Raw genomic sequence first — 27,565 nt, forward strand, 5'->3', positions numbered from 1 at the left:
AGGAAAAAGTTGGTGTGAGAGAAAAAAAGAGAGAAGGCCAAAAAGTCAAGTTGCATCTGATTCTTAAATGGTCTTGCATACCAGGCCAAGGAATTTGGAAACATATTTGGCAATCTTTCTTCTGTTGAGGATAATGGAGTAAATTTAGCCACAACGCCTGACTTTTTCAGCTGGAGAAATATTTGTTTTCCTCTGTATCACATATTTCCTCACTTCCCACTCTGGGCTCCTGCTTAGAAACTTCAGTTTAACGGGAAATAAGTGTAGACACATGCTAATACTTCAGCAGTTCCTCATTCTCTGAAATACGGGATCCTAGCTGATACTATGGGAATGTGATTCAGAAAGTACAAGTACTATGTAGAATTCCCCTGAGTAGTAGCCAGGAGGGGTCACCACTGAGGCAGCAAATTTAGTCTTTCCAACAAGGTAAAGCAGACCACCCTGGGTTCTCATCCCATTAACAGGGACAAAGGGACTCGGCACTGTCACCTACAGAATTATGGATGCTTTCACTACAGTTTCCATTCACTTGCTACTGTGGTTTGTTCTTGTTTCTCTGATTTGTTTTTCTCTTTTTCCCTTTTTTGAAGGATGGACCAAGGTAAAGTTATGATCATATTATGGCTAATATTGGGCTGAAACAGACTGGATGGATGGATGCATAGATGGATGGATGGACAGACAGACAGATGATGGACAGGGATAGATTATTTGTGAAGAGGACTGCCTAATTAAAAGGAAATGGTTCAGCTTACAGCTGGCACTTTAGAATACTCTTTGCAGATAAAATTCTGTTAGATCTTTAAAAAAATAAATTTCACACTACTGTCCTAATGCAGGAACTTGAACACGGCACATTAACTATAAGTCTTTGCTTATTCATATAGTAAGACTTATTTAGGTCAGGCATGGTGGCTAACACCTGTGGTCCCAGCACTTTGGGAGGACAGGATGGGAGGATCACTTGGGTCCAGAAGCTCAAGACCAGACTGGTCAATAGATCGGGATCCCCTTCCCTATGAAATATGTTTTAAATACCTATATAAAATACTATTTCAAGTCAGTTTGTGTTTTAGTATTAAAAGAAGTGTGTTGCTTCACAACTGAGTAGATGCTCAGCATATCCTCGCTGGGCAAGAGCTTTGAGCACGATTGCAGCATCTCTGCAGAAAAACCACATTCTAAAAGCAACAGAAATCCTCCTGCTGCCCTTCTTCCTCTGCACTGAAGTTTAAAGACCATGGCACTCCTGGTGACTTCCACAGAATGTTTCAGTTCCTACCCTCTCTCCCACTCAGCATCACTGAACAGGCACAGGCTAGACAGGGCAGTCTGCAGCCCAGACTGTGGTGAGGTGGGAACTGCAGTCCTACTACTTGGTCCATTGAAAGAGGAGGCCAAGAGGCAGAAAATGTTCCCTCTCAATTTTACCGTGTAACCTTTCTTAACAAGGTGTGGCATGCAGCTATGTAACAATCACAATTGTTATATTGTTTATTCATCATTTATATTTCTATCATCAGATTTTACTGAAAGGTTTACTGTAGTTGGCTTCATAAGAAGTGTAATTCTGCATTATTCAGGTATCAGGAAGTGTTTATTAAAACTCTGGTCTTGAGCTGAGTGCCAGAGAGAAGAAAAAAAAAATGTCCGCCTGTTGGCCAGTCTAGCTCTGGAAACAAAATTATAAAATATGAGCCAATTAAAGAGTAAATGAATGCTAAAGTGAGAGATGTTTACAACAGCTGCAGGACACGTTCTGAAAAGAAAATCATTGTGTGCACTGGAGTGTTTATCTGAAACTTAGGATTGGACTAATGAGTAGGATTTTATTTCTTAGTAGTGCGGGGAAAATGAGCAAAATCATGGGAGAATGTTCCAATGGCAAAATGCAACCTCGGTGTGGCAAAATAGAAGCTAATGTGAGGAACACAACCTGCTTTAGGTGGATTAGTCTGATGAAGACACACAGACTACTCAGAAGGGTGAACGAGGCAAGCCAGAAGACAGGCTCAGAGGCTATTGCAGAAATTCAGGCAGGAGGTAATTCAGACCTGAACTAATCTTTAAAAAAAATAAAAAGTACTACACAGGAAAAGCAATAAGAAGACCCACGGGGAATTTCACTGGAAGAGTCCAAGGGTCATATAATGTTTCCAGCTAAAAAGGAAGTTGAGAGATCATATACTTTAATGAATAACAAAATGCTGTCCCCCGGCATCAGTGTTTTCAGCAGTTATTGCCTTTAGAAATGCTTTTGATTTTACAAGTGTATTCCTGCGCTTAAAGTCTTCTCTCACTATCTTCTTTCTTCCCTTAGATAAGATGCATCAGGTCAATGACGGATGTATTGATTTTGAGGCTGGACTATCTTGAGCTCCAAGTCTTCTAGAACTGAACCTGTTCAGCTCAGAAAGTGATGTCTTCCTTTGGAATACATAGCATTTAATAGTTTACAAAGGTCAGGTTAGGTCAGTAGTGAGAGTAGTGATTTCACTGCCTCTGACTCTGGGAAGAAGTTACTGCTGCCCTTGAAATTCCAGTTCTGCTGGTGGAAAACTAGAAGATGGGTTTGCTAAGCTGGCTGTGTAGAAATAAATATTGTGGGCTTGCTTCCTTGCCACTAGTTCTTAAGAATATGTCAACTCTTTTCTGCTACAAAGAAGGATATCTGCTCTGTGTGTGTGTGTGTGTGTGTGTGTGTGTATGTGTGTGTGTGTGTGTGTGTAAAAGAAAGAATAAAAGAATGTGTAAAAGAAAGAATAGTGAACTAAAAAACAGATGAACTGATTTTAATTTCAGCCCTGCCCCACAATATTCATTCACATACACTAGTTTTGTGACTTTGGTAATTCATTTAATTTCTTATAGTTTCTTACGCTTTTCTTACTTCATCTTATCAGCATCATAACAATTGTTATTAGACTGGGTACAGTGACCCACACCTGTAATTCTAGCACTTTGGGAAGCCGAGGCAGGAAGATTGCTTGAGCCCAGGAGTTCAAGACCAGCCTGGGCAATATAAGAAGACCTCTGTCCTCTATAAAAATAAAAAAATTAACCGGGTGTGGTGGCATGCACCTGTAGTCCCAGCTACTTGGAGGCTGAGGTGGGAAGATCAATTGAGCCCCGGAGGTCAATGCTACAGTGAGCTAGGATCATGCCACTGTACTCCAGCCTGGGTGACAGAGCGAGACCCTCTCTCAAAACAAATAAATTAATCAAATATTTATTATTTAGTTAATTCGTTAAATTAATTCTATTTTGAAAAAAAGCAATTATTTTCACAAGCTAGACAGTTTACTGATGTTTTCTGTAAGATACTCTAATCAAGGTAACAGAAACTCAAAAGTATTATCCAAAGTCAGGAGCTTGCAAGTGTCTGTTTCAAGACTGATTTCCAAGCCCAAATTCTTTGTGCCACCTCACACCAGAGGTGCATGTTGTCAGGTAGAGCTATGCCATAAGTGGCCAGCCATATCTTCAGTTGCCAGTGGTTTGGCCTTATTGTATGTAAAAATATACTTATGTAAATAAAAACAGTAGACATTCTGGCAATAAGAATAGCTGAATCTTCCATCATGTCTTAGGCTTTCTGTTACATATTCATTGTGATACCAGTTTCAGAGGACTAAGCTGGCCATTCCAAATCTGATTTTTTTTTTTTTAACTCTTGTAAAATTGTATTGGCTGGGCTCACACCTATAATTCCAGCATTTTGAGAGGCCAAGGTGGGCAGATCATGAGGTCAGAAGTTTGAGACCAGCTCGACCAATATGGTGAAACCCCGTCTCTAGTAAAAATACAAAAATTAGCCAGGCGTTGTGGTGCGGGTCTGTAGTCCCAGCTACTCCAGAGGCAGAAGAATTGCTTGAACCTGGGAGGCGGAGGTTGCAGTGAGCCAAGATCATGCAGCTGCCCTCGGCACGACAGAGCAAGACTCCGTCTCGAAAAAAAAACAAAAAACTATATCATTCTTGTAAGTGGGAGAGTCATTGACTACTTTCATGCCTATATTGTGTGTGTGGGGTGTGTGTGTGTGTGTGTGTGTGTGTGTGTGTGTGTATTAGCCATATGTAGGTTTTCATGAAACTGGTCTCCAGGGGACTGATTTTTACTCTGGCTTCTGCTGAGTTCCATTCTTCTTCTTAAGTATATCTTGTGGACCAAGTGCAGTGGCTCATGCCTGTAATCCCAGCTATTTGGGAGGCTGAGGCAGGAGAATTGCTTGAACTTGGGAGGCAGAGATTGTAGTGACCAGAGATCATGCCACTGCACTCTGGCCTGGGCAACGGAGCGAGACTCCGTCTCAAAAAGAAAAAGAAGAATATCTTGAATATCTTGTGGGTGTTCTTAAATAACCCTTAAATTATCTGTCAGAAAGACAGATAAGCTCCTCCTAACCTCTAAGACTTTTACAGAGTGCTTTACATTTATGAAATGCATATACATTGTTATATTTGACTGATCATAATGTCACATAGGTCTATCCTAGCAATTTCAGTACATCTACAAGTTTAGAAAACTATATTCAGAAAAATTAAGTGCATATCTAGTAACTGGTTGGCTCAGGGTCAGAATGCAGGTTTTCTCCTCCTATTGCACTAGTTGTGCCATCATAAGCGAGCAACCGACCCTTCAAGTTACTGAGCTGCAATGGTGAATTACGAGAGAATCAACTACCCTGTAACTTCATAGTTGTAGAAAAATCATAGTTGTAGAAAAAATAGATTGAAAAAGATGGTGCTATGTGAGTGGCATCATGTTCTACCAAAATTCATACGATGAAGTCTTAATCCCAGTAGCTCAGAATGTGACTTTATTTGAAAATAACTAGTTGTCACAGATATAATTACTTAAGCCAAGGTCATCCTAAAGCAGAGTGGACTCCTAATCTAGTATGACTGGTATTCTTATAAAAATGAAAAATTTGGACACACACACACAGGGAGAAAACCATGTGAATAATGAAGTTTTGCTGTCATGAGCCAATAAAATACCAGAAGCTAGGAGAGAGAGGGCTGGAACAAATCCTTCCTTAGTGCCTTCAGAGGGATCATGGCTATGCCAACATGTTGATTTCAGACTTCTGGCATCCAAAAATGTGAGACAATAAGTATCTGAGACAATAAGCCACTGAGTTTGTGCTACTTTGTTACAGCAGCTTTGAAATCCAATACAGAGAGTAATAAAGCAATGTATAAAACAAGATAATGTAAACTATCACAGGAATAGAGCAAACTTAAAATCTTTCCCTGAACATCAGTGTTAAGATCATCAAGAAAGTAAACCTTCTGATAAAAATCAAACACTTTGAAAAGATTTTAAAAAAATCAGTGTAATCCCAAAATTGTTTTAACTTGCATCATAAATTAGTAGACTCTCATATCTGGAAGAAATAACAAGGTCACCTAGCTCAGATTTCCATTGGATACTTCAGTATTTTCGGCAATGTATTATTAGCAAAGTGGGTTTTTAGTCTCTGCTTGGATATGTATGTTAATGTTTGAGACAACCCACTCATCTTTAGTAGCTCTGATTATTAAAACATGATTTCTTGGCCGGGCGCGGTGGCTCAAGCCTGTAATCCCAGCACTTTGGGAGGCCGAGACGGGCGGATCATGAGGTCAGGAGATCGAGACCATCCTGGCTAACATGGTGAAACCCCGTCTCTACTAAAAAATACAAAAAACTAGCCGGGCGAGGTGGCGGCGCCTGTAGTCCCAGCTACTCGGGAGGCTGAGGCAGGAGAATGGCGTGAACCCGGGAGGCGGAGCTTGCAGTGAGCCGAGATCGCGCCACTGCACTCCAGCCTGGGTGACAGAGCGAGACTCCGTCTCAAACAACAAACAAACAAACATGATTTCTTATATTAAACTAAACTGTATCTATCTATAGCTTTCACCTATTTATTATAGTTCAATTTCTTAAAGCAAAAAAGAGCAAATTGAATTTCCTTTTCATATGTGTCAATCCTTTCAATATTTGCACAGTTATCACATCCTTCCCAAGTTATTTGTTGCTTAAACTAGCCTTTGAGTTCTTTCAACTATTACCGTTATGCCTTAGGTTTTTTCTTCAGTAGTTTTGGGGATACAGGTGGTTTTGGGTTACAGGGATGAGTTCTTTAGTGGTGAATTCTGCGGCTTTAGTGCACCCACCTTACAGTTTGAGTTTGTTAAGCACTATGATCGGTTTTGGTAAGTGCGTTCCAGTTTACAACATCTGTTTTCGAGTGGAACATCCAAACCTTGGTTATAGTCACAACAGTGTAGTTTAGAATATAATTAAATTAAATATACTGTTATTTGAGATACTATCCTTCAACAAGTGAAATTTAAGATTATATTATCTTTGGGGGATGTCACACTATTCAGTAATATTGCACGAAAATTAATTACAATTCCTTAGTTGTTTCTCTCACTAGATAAGCTGCATAAGGATAAGCTCTGGCTTGATCATCAAATAGCATAAGATGCCTGACACATAATAGGAGCCGAAAAGTTATTATGTGAATGAGTGAATGTATACACACACACACAGAGACTAAAGTATTAATCACTTTTGGATTTTCAGTTTGGTTTTTGGTTAGTTTTTTTTTTTTTTTAATCTCAAGGAGGCAATCTTACTTCTCAAAAATCCTATGGTTATCACATACTTCCAGAAAGCAATGATTGTGTTTATAGATTACTTTTACCCCACATTCAAATGGTATTGAGGAAAATCGCCATTTTAAGACTTGGTTTATACCTATTCTTCAACAAAAACTTGCTCTGTATTCCAGATAAGTGTTTAAAAAACCTCTGCTTTCTCCATTTGTAAAATCGTGCTAATATAATATGTATTGTGTGTGTGAGCTTAGTAGATTATGTATGCATGTGTGTATACATATTTACAGATGACTACATCAGCTGGATTTTGGCGCTAATAAGAAAAGGCTATATTTAGTCCTTTGTTAGTAGTTGTAGTAATAACATAGTGATTTATGAGAACAGTTTTCTGCCATATATATACACACACATATATACCAATATATATAAATGTGTGTGTGTTAAAACAACCTAAAACTATAGCTTCATGTAAAGGAGGAAAGAGCGTGAGCTGCATTCTATTTCCATTTTCCCAATGAATTATTCAGTCTCCCAAAATAATTGAGTTGATCTCTTGTGCTAGATTTTCTATATATAAAACAAAGAAAATACTTTCTTCCCCTTGAGTAACAGGGGTATTAGAGGACTGATAGAGTTTATTTATAAAGTGCTATATGACTTAAAGTACAAGTGCTTTGGCAGCATCTTGATGGAGACAAAAACACTCTATATGCCAAAAAAAAAAAAATTACTGACATTTTTGTAGATGAGTGGTTTTTCATAAGAAATATATTTAATCTCTTGGATTCCCAATTTGACATTCTTTGACTCTCTTATTAGTTGTTTTACTATCTAGTTAATTTAATTATAGTCATTTTAATGAGGAAATGTTTTATGTTAGCTTCTTTTTTTTTTAAATGAAACATGAATAAATCTTCAATTTTCCATTTAAATGCCAATCAAAAATTCTGAAACCAGACAAAAGTAGATGGTTCAGAAGGTTTTATTTTGGTAGCATATAATCAAACCAAATTAATCAATCAAGAATACAGTACATATAATAATAATGAACACAGATTGAAGGGGTTCCCATTTTGTCTTTGCTAGAAGACCTACTAAATTTTTCAGGTGACAGAATGATGCTAACATAATTCTTTAAAGTCTACTAATGGAAAACCAAAGTTTGTGTTGGGATATAACATACTCTATAAATCACTCAAAAGACAGAAATGAACCGTGAGCCGCATATAGCCATTTGGTAGCCCCTTACTACAGCACATCACTTAAATGGTTGTATATTTTGGCACAATATGGAACTCCCTGCCTGAAACTGTTTAACATAGTACTTGTAACCTTATTTTATTTGCAGGGAAATCTAATTTTAAATATTCTGTTCTATTACTTCCATAAGCATCCTTTTATCTTATGAACCAGAATAGAATTCACCCATATTTTTCACTTAATATGTTGATAATTTTTTATTAGTATTGATTATATCTTAGCCATTTTTGTTACCCTCCTAGTATTTCATTACATGGGTAAACTAAAATTTCTTTAATTCCTACTATCGTAAATTCATTTCTAGTTTTTTCCCCTGTTATAAGCAATGCAATGATGAACAAGGACAAACTTTTATTAAGGAAAATGGAAAATTATTGAGCATGGGGCCAGCCTCCACATATCCTGGGAGGTGGAGAAAGAAGGAAAAAAGTGAGGGGAGCCTTAGAAGTATAATCCTGAAAAAAAGAGTGGGTATCAAGAAAGGAGAGTGAATATCAAAGATATACTTTACCTGCCATTTCAGTCCTTTCCAGAACTATCTTTCCATGCGCTGAGAAGTTGTCCCTGACTATAACAGAAAACTAGAGAACTATCAACAAGACTTCACTTGATCTGAGTTGAAAATATATTTTACGTACAAATCTATGGTTGGCATATTATCTGTTTGTATTAGTGATATTTTGGTTAACCACTTAAAAAAAAATAGTAGTTAAAGGCCATGTGTGGTGACACATGCCTTAGCTGCTCAGGAGGCTGGGGTGGGAGGATCAGTTGAGCCCAGGAGTTCGAGATTGCCGTGAGCTATGACCATGCCATTGCACTCCAGCCTGGGTGACAGACAGAGATCCTGTCTCTAAAATAAAAATAAAAATATAGTAGTTAGTGTCGGACAGGCATGGTGGCTCCCACTTGTAATCCAAGCACTTTGGAAGGCTGAAGCACGTGGATCACCAGAGGTCAGAAGTTCAAGACCAGCATGGCCAACATGACGAAACTCCATGTCTACTAAAAATACAAAAATTAACTGGGCATAGTGCTCATGCCTGTAGTTCCAGCTACTTGGGAAGCTGAGGCAGGAGAATCTCTTGAACCCGGGAGGCGGAGGTTGCAGTGAGCTGAGATTACACCACTGCAGTCCAGCCTGGGTGACAGAGCGAGACTCTGTTTCAAAAACTAAATAAATAAACAAATAAATAAATAAATAAAAGACAGAAATTCTCACAGTATGTTCAGAAATATTTTATCCTATTTATTGAGAATTAATACATATTCATCAAGCTACTACCAATAAAAGTATATGAATCTAATCCTGAGACAACTTAAAGCAAATACTTAAAAATCTAGCTTCTACTTCTACCTCTGCCTTAAAATTAAAATGAGCGTGTTCTTTTGGAAAAAAAATAATTGCTAAATCTAGTGACCCATTTCAGGTCTTTATTCTTGCTGACTATTCTATTCCATTTACCCCTAACCACTAACTCTCCTGGTAGTTCCACTCCATGACTGTGACCTCCATCCTTGGTTTAATTTTTACTGCTCTAACTGCTCTTCTCTGTCCTATTTTAAATCTTCTGTACTTAGGATAACTCAGAATGCTATCTTTTATCTCCTTTTCTTATGTCTTCTTTTCCTGTCACTTGGCAAAATTACCCATAATTTATATTCTATTCCACATATAGATGACCCCAAAATTTGTGTCCAGCCTTGCATTCTTGCCAGGTCCCCAGACCTGAGTTTCCACCATCTCCTGAAATTGCCCTCCTACATTCCAAGCCAATACTGCAAACTTGGGATATACAAATGGTATTCATCCTTTTTCCCCATAAAATGGCATCACCAAGTTTTATCACCTAAACTTACTTTTAACCACTTCTTCTTTCTTCAGAACTATAACCAGTTGCTATAGTCTCATGGATAGGAGAATTGTTTTTGCAGGAGCTAAACTTGGGTTTGAATTGTCCTACTATTAACAGCTGAATGCCTTGGGGCATGTTTCTTAACATCATGAGCTTGTATCAAACAAGACAACGTGTACAATACTTAGCTGAGTAACTTGCACAAAATAAGGGCTAGATAAATAATTATTGTCATTTTTCCTTTGTAGTGTCATTCATCCCTTCTTCATTCCACTAACAGTCACAGGATAGGTTTTGTTGTCTCTTATCTAAAAATTATAATAGCATAATAATTGGTCTTTCCTCCTTCAAACTCCCTTCCCATGTATAGTGTATATTCCATCAAATTTATCCCTACAGAATATCTCTGCCTTGTAAGTCTCCTGTTCAGAAGCATTTGGTGTCTCACCGTGTCCTCCTCCAAAGTGACAAAGTTCACATCCCTTAGCATGTGTTTTATTGTAGCAACAAGCAAAAGATGAGTAGGATTCTAATAACAGCCCTTACTGGAATAAAATTACTATGAGAAAAACCTACACCAGTTCACTGCGGAAACTACAGAGGCCATAGAACATTAATAGAAACACAAAATGAGGACACATATGAGCACTGAATCATAAAGGCCCCTGCCATATAAGAGTACAATAAAATTAAATCTATCAGTCGGACGCAGTGGCTCACGCCTGTCATTCCAGCACTTTGGGAGGCCGAGGCAGGTAGATCACCTGAGGCCAGGAATTCGAGACCAGGCTGGTCAACATGGCGAAACCCTGTCTCTACTAAAAATACAAAAATTAGTCGGCTGTAGTGGTGCATGCCTGTAATCCCAGCTACTCGGGAGGCTGAGGCAGGAGAATCCTTGAATCCGGGAGGCGGAGGTTGCAGTGTGCTGAGATCATGCCACTGCACTCCAGCCTGGGTGACAGAAGAAGACTCTGTCTCAAGAAAAAAGAAAAAGAAGAAGAAGAAAAAAAGATTAAGTCTATCAGTAATTGGTTTCCAACTTATTCTTCTTGCCCTATCCCCTTTGTTACCTTCTACAAAATGTGTGCTGTAGTCAACCTAAACCATCTCCATCCTTCAGGCTTTGACCTCCTTTAAGCAAACTTCCCTTCAAATGAATTACCCAGCTCCACTCAACCCCAAGGTGGCAAACTTTGTGGCAGTTAATAGAAGGAGCCTGATTAGAACCAATAATTTGTACAAGAAAATACCAGAGAGCTTTGGAATAATAATAAATATAATCTGAAGTTCCACTCCAGAGTTACCCCAAATCCACACCCCAGAGTTTCTTATTTTGCCTTCAGAAATGCCATCACATTTGAGCACACTTGCAAATTTAAGCACATTTCTTCATGTAAGTCAGCAATTGTCATTAAATTTGTCAACCTGTCTTTCAAGAAGCTTTTAGCTTTCAAGAAACTTATTCCAATAATACTGAGAGAATATTGCTCTTCTGATTTGCTTGGTGATTTTATGCATGGTATTTGAGAATACCACTTGCTGATTAAATGTTGATGCAATATTTTTCCTAACCAGACTTCAGGCATATAAAGTAGGCCTTACTAGGAGCACATTACACACTCTAAATGAAAGGAAAAAAATGTTTCACTCATTTCTTCATGTTTGTTGCCTATCATGTGCCAGAAAGTGTTCTAATTGCTGTTGAAACAGAAGTAATGAGACAGATGATGTTTTTGCCCTCGTGGAACTTACATTATTTAGGGAAAGCTGGTCTAGCAAATAAATAAATGAGAACATGAACTCAGAACACAAGATCATGAACATGAATAAGAACATGAACATGGGACCACGCACACTGGCTCATGCCTGTAATCCCAGCACTTTGGGAGGCTCAGGTGGGTGGATCACCTGAGGTCAGGAGTTCGAGACCAGACTGACCAACATGGTAAAACCTGTCTCTACTAAAAATACAAAAATTAGCTAGGCGTAGGGGTGGGTGCCTGTAATCCCAGCTACTCAGGAGGCTGAGGCAGGAGAATGTCTTGAACCAGGGAGGTGGAAGTTGCAGTGAGCCAAGATTGCACCATTGCATTCCAGCCTGGGCGACAGAGCAAAACTCCATCTGAAAATAAAATAATAATAATAACAATTTAAAAAATAAAGAATGTGAACATAGATGATATGACTGACGATGGCAGGGAAAGACAGAATTAGATTAGCGGGTGGCTAGAGAAAGTCACTCTTGAGAAATTGAAATTGTAAACTGAGATCTGAATGTAATAAAAGAAGCAGTCATGCTAAGATCTAGTGCAAGAGTGTAACATTCAAAGAAGAGTGAAGGCAAAATCTCTGAGGCAGAAATGAGTGTGGCATGTTCAAGAATCAGAAAAATTATTAAAGGACCTAGAGTGTAGTCATGAGAGAGAAATGGATATATAATGAGAGACAGCTCATGTAGTATCTTGACATATAATGAGGAGTTTTTATTTCATTAATAAAAATAGATACATCTTTCCAAGCTAAATATGAAGTCCACAGTACATAAAGCTTTATTAAATTAAGAAAACAAGAAACCTCATACTTTCGTGTGTCCAACAAAGAGGTAGAAACAAAAAAAGGGAAGGAAAAATAAAAGACATAGAAATGTTTGTAGGAAGATGAGTGAATGAGCTTAAGCTGTATATTGATGTTATGTTTGGTCTGTTGTTTTGGTTAAGCTCCCATAGTCACAGGCCTCTTTCATTTGTACATTATTTTTGACATGGAAACTGATCAAATAATTAAGAAATGTATCTGTTACAGAAGGAAAAATCTCACTTTCTTGGAAACAGTAATTTAGATGTTAGGAAAAAATCAAATCTGTTATCAATGTGCACTTTTAGGTAAATTCAGTGTCTTAACTTTGAGGATGTCTGTAATGGCTTCATATTAACAAAATCTTTAACTTTGAGGTAATTATCATTAAATATTTTAGAACACAAACCACAAATTCTATTTTGTTTCCACTGTCACCAAGGCCTAGCTTAGACACACTGTGGTTATAGTTTATAAATAAAATTAATATATCAATATGTAAACAAAAAAAAGTCATTAAATGGAATGAATATGTGATATGCACGAATTATTTTAAAAGGAGTATAAGAATGATTTCCCTTACTCTCTTGGAGTTTGAGCTCCAAGGAGAGCTTTAAATATATAGCCATGACCCTAATAATCCTTCTCTTCCTCCTAGGGTTCACCTTCTGCATCCTCATGGTCAAGATAACTCTACGTCAGGTCTCTGGGCTGAGTTGTAGGGCCCCAAACTGTACCACAGGCTGAAGTAAACTTACATACCTAACTGAATCCCTTGCCCTTCTGATTAAGCAAGATATTACCCAGGTCTGCAGCTGGTCTCTGAAACCTCACGGGACTGTGACAATTTCCAGAGTGTTAGGAGCTACCTTAAATGGATTAATCTAGAAACAGTTCTCATCTGACACTATCAACCTCCAGGCTCCTCCATGGTAATTTTCTTCAGGGAAGCCTTTTTAGAAAGCCCTGTCCTTCAGGAATGTTATTTACAACATTCCACCCAATGACTGCTCTATTTCACTGGTATCTTCAATGATACTGCCCAATATTGTTATGTTTTTATGTTACCAAGAATTTCCTCCCCTTTGGTTGTTGCCCTTTAGGGCTTTGGTCACACACAGTTCATGGAGTTGATGGGGATCGGGGATCTTGGGTTCATTGACTCTGGGAATCTCTTATTGCTGTCATGTGCACAGCAGATGCTGCAGTGAGATAAGGATCTATGACATTTTAAGCCTGATTCAGAAAGGGAAACTTTTACAAAATTTTACATGTAAGCTCCCACCGATTATAAATCTCCTAACCCCATTGGTAAGCTCCCACCAATTTCAAATCTTCTAAACCCATCACCTGCACTTTATGCCTTCACATCGTAACAATCGACAGCTAATAAGAAACAGCTGAAACCAAAAGGCTGCTGTTAGCCTTTTCAGGGATTTTATTTTTCCTTCTGACAGCCCAGAACATATAGCATTTTAAGTTAATTTCAAGCATTTCAATATTTTAGACTTCCAAAAAATACCAAAATATAAGTCCAGCATTTTGCTTCCATAATGTCAAATTATTAAACTTTTCATGTCATGTAGGAGAAACTAGATTTTATCAAAAGGGCCACAAAGCACTTTGGTGTATAATGGTAGATATGTGCTCAGATACTCACAGTACTTTGGCCAAAGAAACTAAACAAATAACAATAACAGAACATTAGAACTATCCATCACAAGGCAAGGCTCTCCAATCGCTGGCATTTAAAGACGAAAAGAAAATGACACATTTAAAAACTATTTTGGCTCTTTAGTGTAACTTACCCCTACCAGGCACATGGTTAAAATGTAGGATTCTGACTAGAATGTAGGAAAAATAGGTACATTATCATACACTTTTTTAAAAACTTCAAAAAACTACAAATAAAAATGGTCTAAAGAAATGAAAATTTAGAGAAGTCCTTTCTAGATGGGTGAATGCTAGAGGTCACTTTCCTGGAGGCATCTGCTCAGTCTGGGCATGGGAAGGTAGAGAATCTGGCTTGAGACCTTTCTGAAGAAAAGTAAAACAAGTATTACATTAACTAGGAATCTTAGCTGGCATGACAGATTGCAACAGTAAAAACGGAACCCAAAACATAGAGCTGATTCTTCCTAGCTGCTGATTGTCCCCATGGGACTTTTGCTAAGTTCCCAGAAGAAGCAGTAGAGGAAGCTGGAGGTGGGGTTAGAAAGGCAGAGAGAGATTTCCATTAACTCATGGTGCTTAACATCCAAAGTCAAGCTAGAAGAAAAAGACTATAATACACACAGGACACATCTCATCCTAAAGATATTCAAAACCAGATGTGAGCTGGAACTTACCAAAATTTAAATTCAGCTTCAGCTCAACTCAGTTCCTGATTGGATTGAAGTAATTAAACTCTCCCTAGCTGTCTAACAGAGGAAACAGTATGGCTCTCTGGAGAAAACTGTATTTACTCCCCTTTTTATGGCTTTTTAAAATACAATGTTCCAGCATAAAATAAATAATTATGACAGGAAACTGTGACCCACAGTCAAGAGAAAAAAACTAGTCATTAGAAATAGCACATAGAGGACACAAATGTTGGAATTCACAGGCAAGTTCTTTAAAATAACTGTTGCAAACATGTTAAAGAAATTAATGGGAAAGAAACATAAAATGAACTAAGAAATGTGGAATTCCAAAAAAGAAATGGAATCCTGAAGAAGAAGATAAAGAAGAGGAGGAGGAGGAGGAAGAAGAACAAATAATAAAGAAAATGATACTGTAGAACTGAATGACAAATATCCAAAATTAAGGTGGACTTGATTGTATAATATTCACAGAAGAGGAAAAGAATCTGTGAACTCGAAGTCATATTAATAGAAATGATCCCAACTGAAGCAAGGAGAAAAGAAAGGAATGAAAGCTAAAACTGAACAGGAAATGAAAAAGCACATGAACAATCTCAAATAGTCAAATATATGTGTGATCAAAGTTCCAGAAAGAGAGGAAAAAGAATAGGGCAGAAGAAATATTTGAAAAGAATCACTAAGAGTTTTACAAAATTGATTTGTAAAATGTTAACTCACATGGTAAAAAATATTAGGTTATGCCAGGTGGGATGAACACAAAGAAAATAAAACCTAGAAAATGACTGTAAAACAAAAATACAGAGAAAAATCTTAAAATCAGCTAGAAGGGGAAAAAGTTATATTTAGAAAAAGCAGAGTGAGCATAATGGCTAACTTCTCAGAAACCATGAAAATTAGAAGGTAATGGAATGATGTATTTTAAATGCTGAAAATAGAAACCTTCCATGTTAGAATTTTATTAATTAATTAATTTATTTATTTATCTATTTTGAGACAGGGTCTTGCTCTGTCGCCGAGGCTGGAGTGCAGTGGTGCCATCTCAACTCACTGCAACCTCTGCCTGAGGTCAAGCAATCCTCTTTCCTCAGCCTCTTGAGTACCTGGGACTACAAGCACATGCCACCATGCCTGGCTAATTTTTGCATTTTTGGTAGAGACAGGGTTTCACCAGTTGCCCAGGCTGGTCTCGAACTCCTGGGCTTAAGTGATCCACCTGAGCCTCCCAAAGTGCTGGGATTGCAAGCATGAGCCACTGTGCCCAGCCCACGTTAGAATTCTATACCCCAGATGGGTACTATTATTACCTGCCTCACAAGGTTTATTTATATGAGGATCAAACAGCCTGGCTCACAGTAAACACTAATGTTCAATACATAAAATAAAAACTGTTCTGCTGCCAGGATCGTAAATTGCTATAATCTCTCTTGGGGAAAAGAATACCTGAAGCAAATGTAACAATATCATAACATAACATAGGTGGTATTTATTTTCCTCATACTTTTACACAAACAGGAACTTTCAATATTATTAAAGCAGGACAGCTCTGACAGAGGACACACTCCATGAGAACAGGAACTTGGTTCATTCACTGCTGTACATCAGCACCTAGACGAGTATCTGGGGAATCTGCATCATGGATATGAGAAAACCTTCTGATAATAATTTATAGTAAATGTGTTTTAACTCTGAGTAGACAAGAAAAAGAGAGAAGGAACAATTGAAATTTCGATATGTTTAAATCCTTAAAAACTGAAACTGGCTTGGTTACATACATATTAACTCATTCTGCCAGTGCCCATATCTGTGAGACAGACAGCAGCTCTTTCATTTCCAGAAGACCCCCAAAGGAGGAAAGTGATATCATTGTTTTCCTTTATCCTAAAAGTTACAGTGTCTTTTATAACTCAAATAAAGAAAATTTTTCTTTTCCTTTTTGAGATTGAAAAATCGAATGAAAAAGAGAAGCATTCAAGCCAGATTTAGAAACCCAGAATCTGAAGTGTTTTGAAGCCAATTTTTTATTATAGTTCTTAAAATCAATGATTTTATTTTGTATTTGATTGCCCATTACAAATCCAGGAATTTTAGAGCTAGTGGGGTACTTAGATATTATCATCCCTGCACATTACAAATGATCCAGTTGAGTCCTGGCAGTAGTCACGGTACTGATTAGAAACAGAGCTGGCACTAGAACCCAGGGCTTTGCTTTGACGTTCACGGTGAATTTTTAATGGACTCCGGCTTTGTCAATTTTTTCGTTAAGACCTCGTTCACTTCCTCCATGCAGACCCTTTCTTGGTTACATTTTCCCTGATAATGAATATCAGATATAGATTTAGAGCATCACCCACTCAAAGCTCTTTCTCGGAGTACAGTGCAAGACTTAGACTAGTTTCTTTCCATAAATCAAAAGGTATACGAATCCTATGGGTTAATGTCTTTGAGCATATAGGAAAGACTTTAATTTGCAGTAATCTTTAAGAGAGGTGGAATTTGTGCTCTTAAATGACTTGCTACATTTCTCTATTAATTTAATGGATGAGTATGCAGAAATCTTCAATTTGAGCTTTAAAATCAAGGCCTTTTTACTATTTATACTTCAAGAAAATATAGGCTTACCTATTTAAAAAGTAAATGACAAAAAATTATTTATGATATTTAGTGTAAATGCCCATTTTTTTCTCCATTCATCAACATTTTCTCTCATTGTTAGCAGTGTAACATCCCAGTCACACGGCACCAAAGTATGTTACCAGTGGGATATCTATACGATTCTGTAGCAACCTCAATTCTTGGCTCCTCAGAAGAAAGAATTCGACCAAGGCACAAAAGGCAGAGTGAGAGACCCAGGCAAGAGTGAACGTTTGTTTTAAAAGCTTTAGAACAAGAACCAAAGGAAGTACACTTGGAAGAGGGCCAAGCAGGTGACGTGAGAGATCAAGTGCATGGTTTGACCTTCGACTTAGGGTTTTCTATGTTGACATACTTCTGGGGTCTTGTGTCCCCTCTCCCTGATTCTTCCCTTGGGGCAGGCTGTGCTATCCACATTGGGCTGCCAGCGCTTGGGAGGGGCCACAGGCGCAGTGTGTTTACTGGAGTTGTGAGCATGCTCACTTGAGGCATGACGTGAGCATGCCTACAACTCCAGAAACTGGTACTCGCTTACCAGGGGCGTGTTCCTCTAAGGTTATATGCCAGTGAACTCTGCCACTTTTCCTCTTAGTGCGCATGCTCGAGCCCACTCGCCCAACTCCAGAGATCTTATCTGGAAGCTAATCACCAGTTTCAGGTTTTTCTGCCTGTTGGGAGACTGCCTTTCCCTGATTCCGACTACGTCCAATTATTATTTTAGAGGAAGTGTAATAACCACCTGACCATCATCTGATGGTTGCCTGACATTCCTGGTGGGGGCGGGGAGCCTTCTGCCCTGCTCATACCTGACCAGATACCTACTGTAACATAACCTCTTCCCTGTCTCCCAGTTAGGGTTTCTGGAATCTGACTGATATATTCGGAAAACTAAAGGATTGTTTTCAACTGGAAAATGCAAATATCATAACTATTAATTCCTTCTTCTAGTACATACATATTAAAACTGAATGAAATTTAACTACTTTAAATACCCCATCTATTCGATTTCTTTTTTGTCTTTCCAATTTGCCAAATTATTTTAGACACTTTATTTCCTGCTAAATGGTCTATCTCAAAGCCAGTTTGCTCCCCCAATTTAATCCTGCAGCCAGACATGATGTTATATGCCTAATAATGACATATCATTATTATTACCACCAATTTTATAAAATGAGCTTGCTTTAGGGTCATCCTGAGTTGACTTTAAACCTTTTATTTTTAATGGGAAATGCAATTACAGATGCGGCTCAGAGAATTGCTTCAAATTTTCCAAACTTGCTTTTTTTCGAGACAGAGTCTCACTCTGTCGCCCAGACTGGAGTGCAGTGGCCTGATCTTGGCTCACTGCAACCTCTGCCTCCTGGGTTCAAGCAGTTGTCTCATCTCGGCCTCCCAAGTAGCTGGGATTACAGGTGCCCGCTACCACGCCCAGCTAATTTTTTTGTATTTTTAGTAGAGATGGGTTTCACCATGTTGGGCAGGCTGGTTTCGAACTCCTGACCTCAAGTGATCTGCCTGCCTCGGCCTCCCAAAGTGCTAGCATTACAGGCATAAGCCACTGTGCCCGGCCCAAATTTTCTTTTATGATTGACCACTCTTCACATTCATCACTCACTGTTATAAGAAAATCTGTCTCTGAGCATTACATACTCTTCCAATTTATTTGAACTTGTCCCCATTGCCTTATGTAGAGACTTACTCATGTTTCAATCATAGTGATATTTCATTGTTTTGATTGTTAAAGAGAAGTTATTCAAACACATTTTTTCAATGTCAAGATAGATTTTATTCAAGACTATTGCAATAGGGGTCAAAATTATTGCACTAGGGGAGACAGAGTGAATTCAACTCCAAATACAAATAGGGACAAGTGGGGATTTAGAGTAGGAGAGAAGATGGACAGTTACTAAGAGAAACTTGCTTAAGGTATCAAGGAACGGGGTGAAAGGAGAGGAATTCTCCTCACTCTTGATATCTAAAATGATATTTTACCTGTTTCTTTTTCTTCATCTGGATTCTTCATGGGACATCTTGATATCACTCTAGATATCAAGAGTGAGGAGAATTCTCAATAAACTGGCTTAATAGGACACTTCGCTAAAGTGGGACTCAGGAGGTCAATGTCAAGGCTTAGTTCAGAAGAGGAGCCTGACTAAAATTGAGTCAGAGAGGAAGTCTTTGTCTTTCTTAATCTTTCAAATTTGAATTCACCCTCTAATAAGGACCAATTTAGAATGCTATATGTACTTCACAAGTTTTTTTCTAGACCTGGAAAATAAGCTCCATCATTGCTCATAATGACCTTATAGGTTACTGACGCCAGCTGTCTTCATAAGAACAAAATTATCTAGCAGAATTGCACACACACTGACAATTTGGTCCAAATGAATTCTAGGAAATCTGATTAAACTCAGAGGGTAATGAAAATATTTGTACTGTTTATATTGTGCTTAATATTTGCCAGGTACTGTCCTGAATCATTTACATAGTTTAATCCTTTTAGTCCTCCCGACAGTCTATTGGGAGGGGTACTACTAACAGTCAGTAGGAAAGTACTATTACTAGCACCATCCCAGGATTACAGACAGAGAAATGGAGGCACATACCAGTTTCTTTTTTTTTTTTTTTTTTTTTTTTTTTTTTTTTGAGACGGAGTCTCGCTCTGTCGCCCGGGCTGGAGTGCAGTGGCCGGATCTCAGCTCACTGCAAGCTCCGCCTCCCGGGTTTATGCCATTCTCCTGCCTCAGCCTCCGAGTAGCTGGGACTACAGGCGCCCGCCACCTCGCCCGGCTAGTTTTTTGTATTTTTTTTAGTAGAAACGGGGTTTCACAGTGTTAGCCAGGATGGTCTCGATCTCCTGACCTCGTGATCCGCCCGTCTCGGCCTCCCAAAGTGCTGGGATTACAGGCTTGAGCCACCGCGCCCGGCCTCAGTTTCAAAGCTTGTCTGAAGTTACTCAATTATAATATGTCAGGTTTGTGATTGGAACCTAGCACTGTAACTTTTGAGATGATGAGTTTACTACAGTGCATTCCTACTTCTGTAAATCTCTTCTCCTTCCTTTCTCTGAGCAAACGTATAGAACTGGGAGGTAGGTAGGAGAAGTGGGATGACATTCATTTGTGGAAGTCCATATACTGTGTCATATTCTTCATCTTCAGAACTTTTCATCTCTAAAACATAGTGCAGTGTTTAGCAGGTCATCACTAATTTTTGTTGTTGGATAAATGGCTGATCGAATGAATTAACAAAAGGACTCGATACTCCATTTCTGATCACCAAAGAGATAACCAAATTATGTTTCTCAAACTCTGGCATGCTGAGGACTGCAGTGACAACATTTTAGGACTAGAAGGCATTACTTGCATTTCACAATACAAAGATGATTGCAGCTGTCCATGGTAAGCTCGGCCCACAGAGCCTTTCAATTCAACTTGGGGTGAGCTGAATGTCAGGCATGGGGATATAATAGTGTGATGAATCATTCTTCTGAAGGTTCTTCTGAAAAGCTGCAGGTCTTGGGATACTGTGAGAGCCCCTCTCATTGCTCTTTAGAAGTCATTTAAATTTTTCTGCTACATTGTCTGCTCAGCTCTATTCCTACCTTCTGGTCATAGAAAAACCTGAAGCCAGAGAAATTAGCCAAAAATAAGGTAAGAGAAAAATCAAGCAACAAATGCAGTCTCAGCTATTGCTAACGTTATTCATAGGAGTGACAAACTGAATGAATCTTAGGGTGAGAGACTGGTCTTTTTACCTCATTTACACTTTTCCTTGGTCTGCACCATAGCTCAGCAGAACTCATTTATCCTAGGAAATCGATGACTAATTTTCTGTGAAGTAGAATAACGAAATGTGCAATGTTCTACATTGGTTAAAAATAAGCACTTGGTTCACCTTGTGCTGTGAAGTTCAAGCCAAATAATTGTTGCAAGTTATTTAAGCATTTGAGTGAAGAAAAACTGACAAAGTTCACTATGACTCCATGAAATGAAATGCTGAACTTTTTGAGTTTGAGGGGGTTGGAAGGATGAATAGAGGAAGATATTTGTTTCTAGTCTATGAAATTCAATTCTGCAGTAAGTTTGTGTGTCACCAAGTGTCACTTTGGCACACCTGGTGCATATTTACAGTCTAAGGGTTTTCATATAGGATTCAAACATAGATTAAAGTAGCAGGGAACTTGAGAGCTCCAGGGAAGAATATGATACTTTGATTGCATTTGATCATTTTATTGAATTTGCCTAGGAAAATCAATTAAAACATAAAACTTAATTTTTGTACTTACAGCAGAGATTATACATTCCAGCTTGTGCCTGACTATAGATTTTTGCCTTTTGTTTTTCATTAGTCAACTTCGAAGTACTCAGAAGGCCGGTGGTTCTATTCTGCTGGGTGTGGGAGAATTGGAACAGGGCCTTCATTCCATAAACATTTTACCTGTTTCTTTTGCTTGCTCTGGCTTCTCTATGGGACATGTTCAAATTCTATACATACCAAAGCAATGACTTACTAGACATACGTAATGTTTAAAAAGATAATAATGTATTTAAATTGCAAACGGAATTACTGCAATAATATGAAATATGTATGATTATATGGAACAGCTGAAGAGTTCCCAAGTGAATATTAATTGCCTTGTGTCCTTCTTTGAGGCAAAGGGATATAAAAATAACATGAATTCACAAGTAATTAGAGCCAAGTGTGGTGACTCAGACCTGTAATCCTAACACCTTGGGAGGCCAAGACAGGTGGATAGCTTGAGGCGATGAGTTCGCTTGAGGCCACGAGTTCGAGACCGGTCTTGGCAACATAGCAAGATGCTGTCTCTGCAAAAAGTAAAAGAATTAGCCAGGTGTGGTGGTGCACTCCCATGGTACAAGCTACTTGGGAGACTGAGGTGGGAGGATCACTTGAGCCTGGGAGGTGGAGGCTCCAGTGAGCTGTAATGGTGCCACTGTACTCCAATCTGGGTGGCAGAGTGAGACCCCATCTCAATAAATAAATAAATAATATGAAAAGCAGTTAGTTAACTTTGTAAATAAAGAAAATGTTAGGCAATTTGTTTAACTTCTTTGAGCCTCAGTTGTCTTATCTGTAATAATGAGGTCTGCCTTTTAAGATTATTGTAAAGGTTAAATGGGATAATACATGTGAAGCCACTAGCAGAAGGCCTAGCACAAAATGTGTTAGCTATTGTTGTTACTATTACTGTATTTTTGTTGTTGTTGTCATTGATCAAAGCTTACAGTTGCAAGACAGTACCAATTACATAATGCTCTAAAAAATTCGCATATTTTTTTCCAATGGGAAATTGGATGAAGGTGCTCTGGAAAAAGCTCTACAATACTATTTCTAGTCAGAGTACATCTCAAGGAAGGATCGGAACTCATATAGAATCCTAGCTTTTCTGGCTGCCCTAAGACAATGGGGCAAATGATTATATGGAAATTCCAAGATAAACAAGCAGCAAAGGTTAATGAAGGGAGTGATTTTCTCTCTCCACTGGAGCTGCCACAGTTTTGCTTATCACATTAATGCACCGTCACAAAGCCTCACCTTTTTTCAATTTCAAAAATGACTGCAGCTTTCCTTATTTCCAAACAAAGTACTGTGGTTTGGAAATAACATACATGTGAAGGTGAAAGTGCATGCTCTTTACCCTAGATAATACTTAGCCAGAAATATCTTACTAGTTTCACACAGGAAAGGAGACTACATGGCTCTGGAGACAGAGATCCTGGGTGACAGTTTGTGCTTTTTCTCCCAGCAATCAGATATCAATCAGACTTGCACAAATTACTTAAGCTCTCTGCCCTGAGCATTTTCGTATGTTACCCCATGGAGTTATTGTAAAGATTATATGAGAAAATAATTGCATGATGTGTGGGACATTGTCTGCAACATAGTAAGTGCTCAATAAACGCTAGTGATTCTTACGTATTTTGTTGGATGATATTTGCACTGAAAAGTTAGATATCATTCCAGCTTCATTATATAGTTTAGTTTATGATTGTATTTGACTCAGAGTGAAAAAATTGTGAGCAAGGAGAATTAGAAGGCTTTCTTCTTCACACCTATAGCCCAGCCTGTGTTCTTGCTTTATTTATTAATAACATAGGATGTGAGAATTGTCTTCAGATTTAAACTCTTGTACTTTTCGTTTAATAGTGAAGGCTCACAAAGCCCTGGGACAAGATCTTTGTTGATAAAGTACCTCTAAGCAGTTGAACAGCAAAAATTCACATGCAGATTTGCTCTAGGGAGAAAAAAAGGTGTGAATTATAAGAGTTTCTTTCAAACTATAGGAAACACAAACTTTTTTTATGATGGTGAATTGCTTTCAAAATGAAATTCTAATCCATTTGATTGAGTCTTGTAGGGTGGTCATATATTTTATAACCTTCTGCCTATCTTATCAGAGAGTTTAGATACTTAATTTTTGTACTTTTTTCATTCCATCTTGAAATCCTTTTAGTCCTAGTCCCATCCTGGTTTGGAGCTTATGTGTCTCTAAATTCCTCTAAGCATGTTTTTTTGTGTAATGGTATTACGCGAAAAGAATTGGTATTACACAATGTTTACCAATGTATTACACTTTTTTTGTGTAATAGTATTACACAAAAAGAATTCACCACTGAAGTCTTCCAGAGCAAAATGTAGAGCCATTTGTAAGATGGTAAGCATCACCTGGTGGAGCATTACATAAAACACAATGAGAAGGAAGAAGGTGGAATATCATACTTTTTGAAGACTTACTTTACTTAGTTCTTTTAAAAAATAATGGGATTAGAAAATAAAATGTAAAACAAATGTCACTCTGCCCCTTTTTAAGGGGATTATTTTTTCTATCTTTGGGAAAAATGAGAGATTTCTTAGAGTATGGAGTTCCTCTGTTTTCTGCAGGGCACCTTATGTTCCTATCATTGTTATATTTATGATTCTGGTGTTTGTCACCAGATTTGACTCCTTTGGTGCTGAGAGCTGGTAAAACATTTTATTTAAGGCATTTTGATTGGCAATTTTAAAAGAAGTTATTAGAACATTGTAAGAAGGAATGTAAATGAAAGAAAATAGAAACATTACAATCAACGTATCTGAAACAAAACATTGTCAATTTAAATAAATAATGGTTCATCCCCTATTCCTGATTCAATGGTTTTTTATTATCTCTTTGACTCCTAACAACAGGCATTCCTCCCTTTCATCTTTCTTAGGGTCAATAACAATGAATGGGTGATTTCAGTTATGAGGAAGAAGTAGGTCCCTTTTCTTTCGTAATTGCTTCTCCATCGACCAGATACTCTGTAATTTACAGTACTTGCTCCAAGGTGTCCTGCATTATCCTTTTTGTCATTTTGCCCTGTACACAGGAATATAATAACTGATTGTTTCCAGGCAGTTTTACCTAGACAGAATTGCCTTATTAATCAATCAATTTTTCAAGAATACTGAAATAAGAGACAAGAAAATGTCTGTAAAAGCAGCATTCTCTTGACTGCAGGAAAATTTTTTCTCCTCAGAATTTTTTTGTTACCTTTAGTTTCTTAGGGTAGTTAAAGCCTTCCTTGTTTTACACTTAACACTAGAACCAAAATAATTACCAAAAACTGCACATTTCATTGGTATATTTTGCTAAGGTCCAAAAAAAAAAAATTGGCTTCCATTTTTCCCCTTTTAAGAAGTAAGTTCTTCAAACTTTGTTATCTTTATTAATAAATTTTCCTTCTCCTCAGCAAAATGTTCTTTTTTTTTTTTTTTTTTGAGATGGAGTCTCGCTCTGTCGCCCAGGCTGGAGTGCAGTGGCCGGATCTCAGCTCACTGCAAGCTCCGCCTCCCGGGTTTACGCCATTCTCTTGTCTCAGCCTCCGGGTAGCTGGGACTACAGGCGCCGCCACCTCGCCCGGCTAGTTTTTTGTATTTTTTTAGTAGAGACGGGGTTTCACCTGTGTTAGCCAGGATGCAAAATGTTCTAATAGTCCTACGTTTCAGCCTTTGATATTGGTTGCTTTGTTTCCAAATGAAACAAATGAACAACAACAACAACGAAAAAGTCAGGATTTTTTATTTTATAATATTGGGGTGATACCTCTGTTTTTTCGTCTGGAAAATGATACTCTCTTTCTTAGAATTAAAGTCACTTTAAAGATTTAAATTTTAAACAAATTATTTTTAGGTATTTTATCATTTTTAAAACTTCATTTAGAAAACGTGTCATAAGATTGATTATTTTTGTAATAATTCATTCAAATGTGTTGTCCTCCTATTCTGGCAGATCTTAATCATCTCTGAAGTACAGATGTCCCTTACTGACCTTCTGTATATTAGGGTGAAACTCAGGAAAGCATGTCTCTTTTGTTTCTTTGTTTGTTTTTACAGTCGAGTCTGGCTCTATCAGCCAGGTTGTAGTGCAGTGGTGCAGTCTCGGCTCACTGCAGTCTCTTGCCTCCTGGGTTCAAGCCATTCTCCCACCTCATACTCCTGAGTAGCTGGGACCACAGCACCGGCCACCATGCCTGACTCATTTTTGTGTTTTTAGTAGAGAAAAGGTTTTGCTATGTTAGCCAGGCTGGTCTCAAACTCCTGACCTCAAGTGATCCGCTGGCCTCGCCCTCCCAAAGTGCTGGGATTACAGGCGTGAGTCACTGTGCCCGGCCAAAAATGTCTTTATCTTGAGCAGAAGGAAAACATGGAGACTTAAGGTTTGGGGTTGTTCTTGTTTTTCGTTTTCTTAATGTGCAGAAACCCAGCAATGTGCTTCCCATAGTTACTCAGTTTTGACATTCTTTGCAGTTAGGTCAACAACGTTTGTTTTTAAAAGCATTTTAATGCAAGAAGGCGTGTATTCTAAAGCCTGTCTTCCCGCTGAGTATGGCAAGCTGAGCTTCAATTTGCAGTTCACCTATTGTTTGATAATTGATATATTTCAGAGTTATGGTCTCCTTTTAATTCTTCTAAGGATAAAGAGACAACATAAGGTATGAGGCTCCTGAAAGTTATCTGGTCTTTTTAAATAAATCCTTAGGAAAAACTGACGCGTGAGGCTTGGAAGTCTGACTGTTAAACAAGCTCTGCAGGTGACTGAGATGGGAATCATTATTCTAGCACTCCTGCTTTAAATTCATGACCTACCTGCTGACAACTTCATCTCTCAATTTAAAGACAATAAAATGAAATGTTAAGTGGTGTTAAGGAACAAAAATAAGTTGCTTGGTGAAATGAATGTGTCAGAGACTCAAAGAATTGTAAGCTTTAGGTCTGTTTTAAAAAAAGAAACTAAAAAAAAAGACCAAATCTATTTGTTACTTGATTAACTCATTTATTTATTAATTCACTCCATTTATTCATTTACTCAAGGAATCTTTATTGTCTACCAAATGCTGGGCTCTGCACTACTTTCAGAGGAAACCATGATGAGCAAAAGCAGATAGATGAACTCCATCCTGCCCTCATGGAGTTTAAAGTCCAGTAAGAGAATAATCATAATCAATTGTATCATACAGATAAGCATAAAATTACAACTGTGGTAAGTGGTCACAAATAAAGAGTATATGGAAAGGGTTTAAATGACAGATTAGACAGAATATTGAAGGTCAGGGAAAGCTTCTCTGTGGGAGTGACTCTTAGTCTGATGCCTGAAGGATGAATGGGAGCTGATAAAACACAGAAGAGCTGGAGAACATCCTAGGTAAAGGGAACGGCATTCATTCTTCCTGCAGCCTTTCAACACCTTCAGGCACTGTGCTGGTGCTGAGGATACAGCAGTGAACAAAACAAATTCCTTACCCACACAGAGCTTATGTTTTGGTTGCAGGAAAAACATAATATAAACATGACTGAATAAACAGATGACATAAACAAATGTCATCTGAATAAACAGATGACAGATAAACTATAAACAGATGACTAGAGACAGATGACATAAACTATGTCAGGTGGTGTTAAGTGCTGTGAAGAAATGGAAAGGATGAGCTGAACAGGAGTCCAGAGTGTGGAGGTGAGGTGGGTATTATAGGGATCAACCTTTCAGCTCAGGCAGCAGGTAGGTCATGCAACTGTGAGTGAGTCCTCTGGGTAGCGGGAGGAGTGAGAGCTGAGAGCTGCAGTAGGGTATCCTTGGGCATGTTCTGGGAACATACAGCACTGTGTCTGAGTATGTGTTGTGATGGGAGGGGGGAAAGGAGCAGTGACAGGAAATGCAATCAGACAGGTCATGGGGCCAAACGGTCCAGTGCCTTGCATGTGAGCCAGGCAACTCTTGCAG

At 38.2% G+C, this 27,565-nt stretch overlaps 1 protein-coding gene across 7 annotated transcripts in view; it reads left to right on the plus strand.

The window, feature by feature from the left end:
* FAR2 (fatty acyl-CoA reductase 2) overlaps positions 1-27,565 on the plus strand; it is a 192,936-nt gene that overhangs the window by 66,801 nt on the left and 98,570 nt on the right. The window contains exon 1 of one of the 7 annotated variants that reach the window (XM_030938968.1): positions 20,823-20,954. The exons of the other annotated variants lie outside the window; for them this stretch is intronic. The gene's annotated coding sequence lies outside the window, so the exon portion shown is untranslated. Of the gene's footprint in view, positions 1-20,822; positions 20,955-27,565 lie in introns of those variants that run through there. 7 annotated transcript variants of the gene reach the window in all.

This window comes from Rhinopithecus roxellana, chromosome 10 (assembly GCF_007565055.1).
Source record: "Rhinopithecus roxellana isolate Shanxi Qingling chromosome 10, ASM756505v1, whole genome shotgun sequence".
Lineage (NCBI taxonomy): Eukaryota > Metazoa > Chordata > Mammalia > Primates > Cercopithecidae > Rhinopithecus > Rhinopithecus roxellana.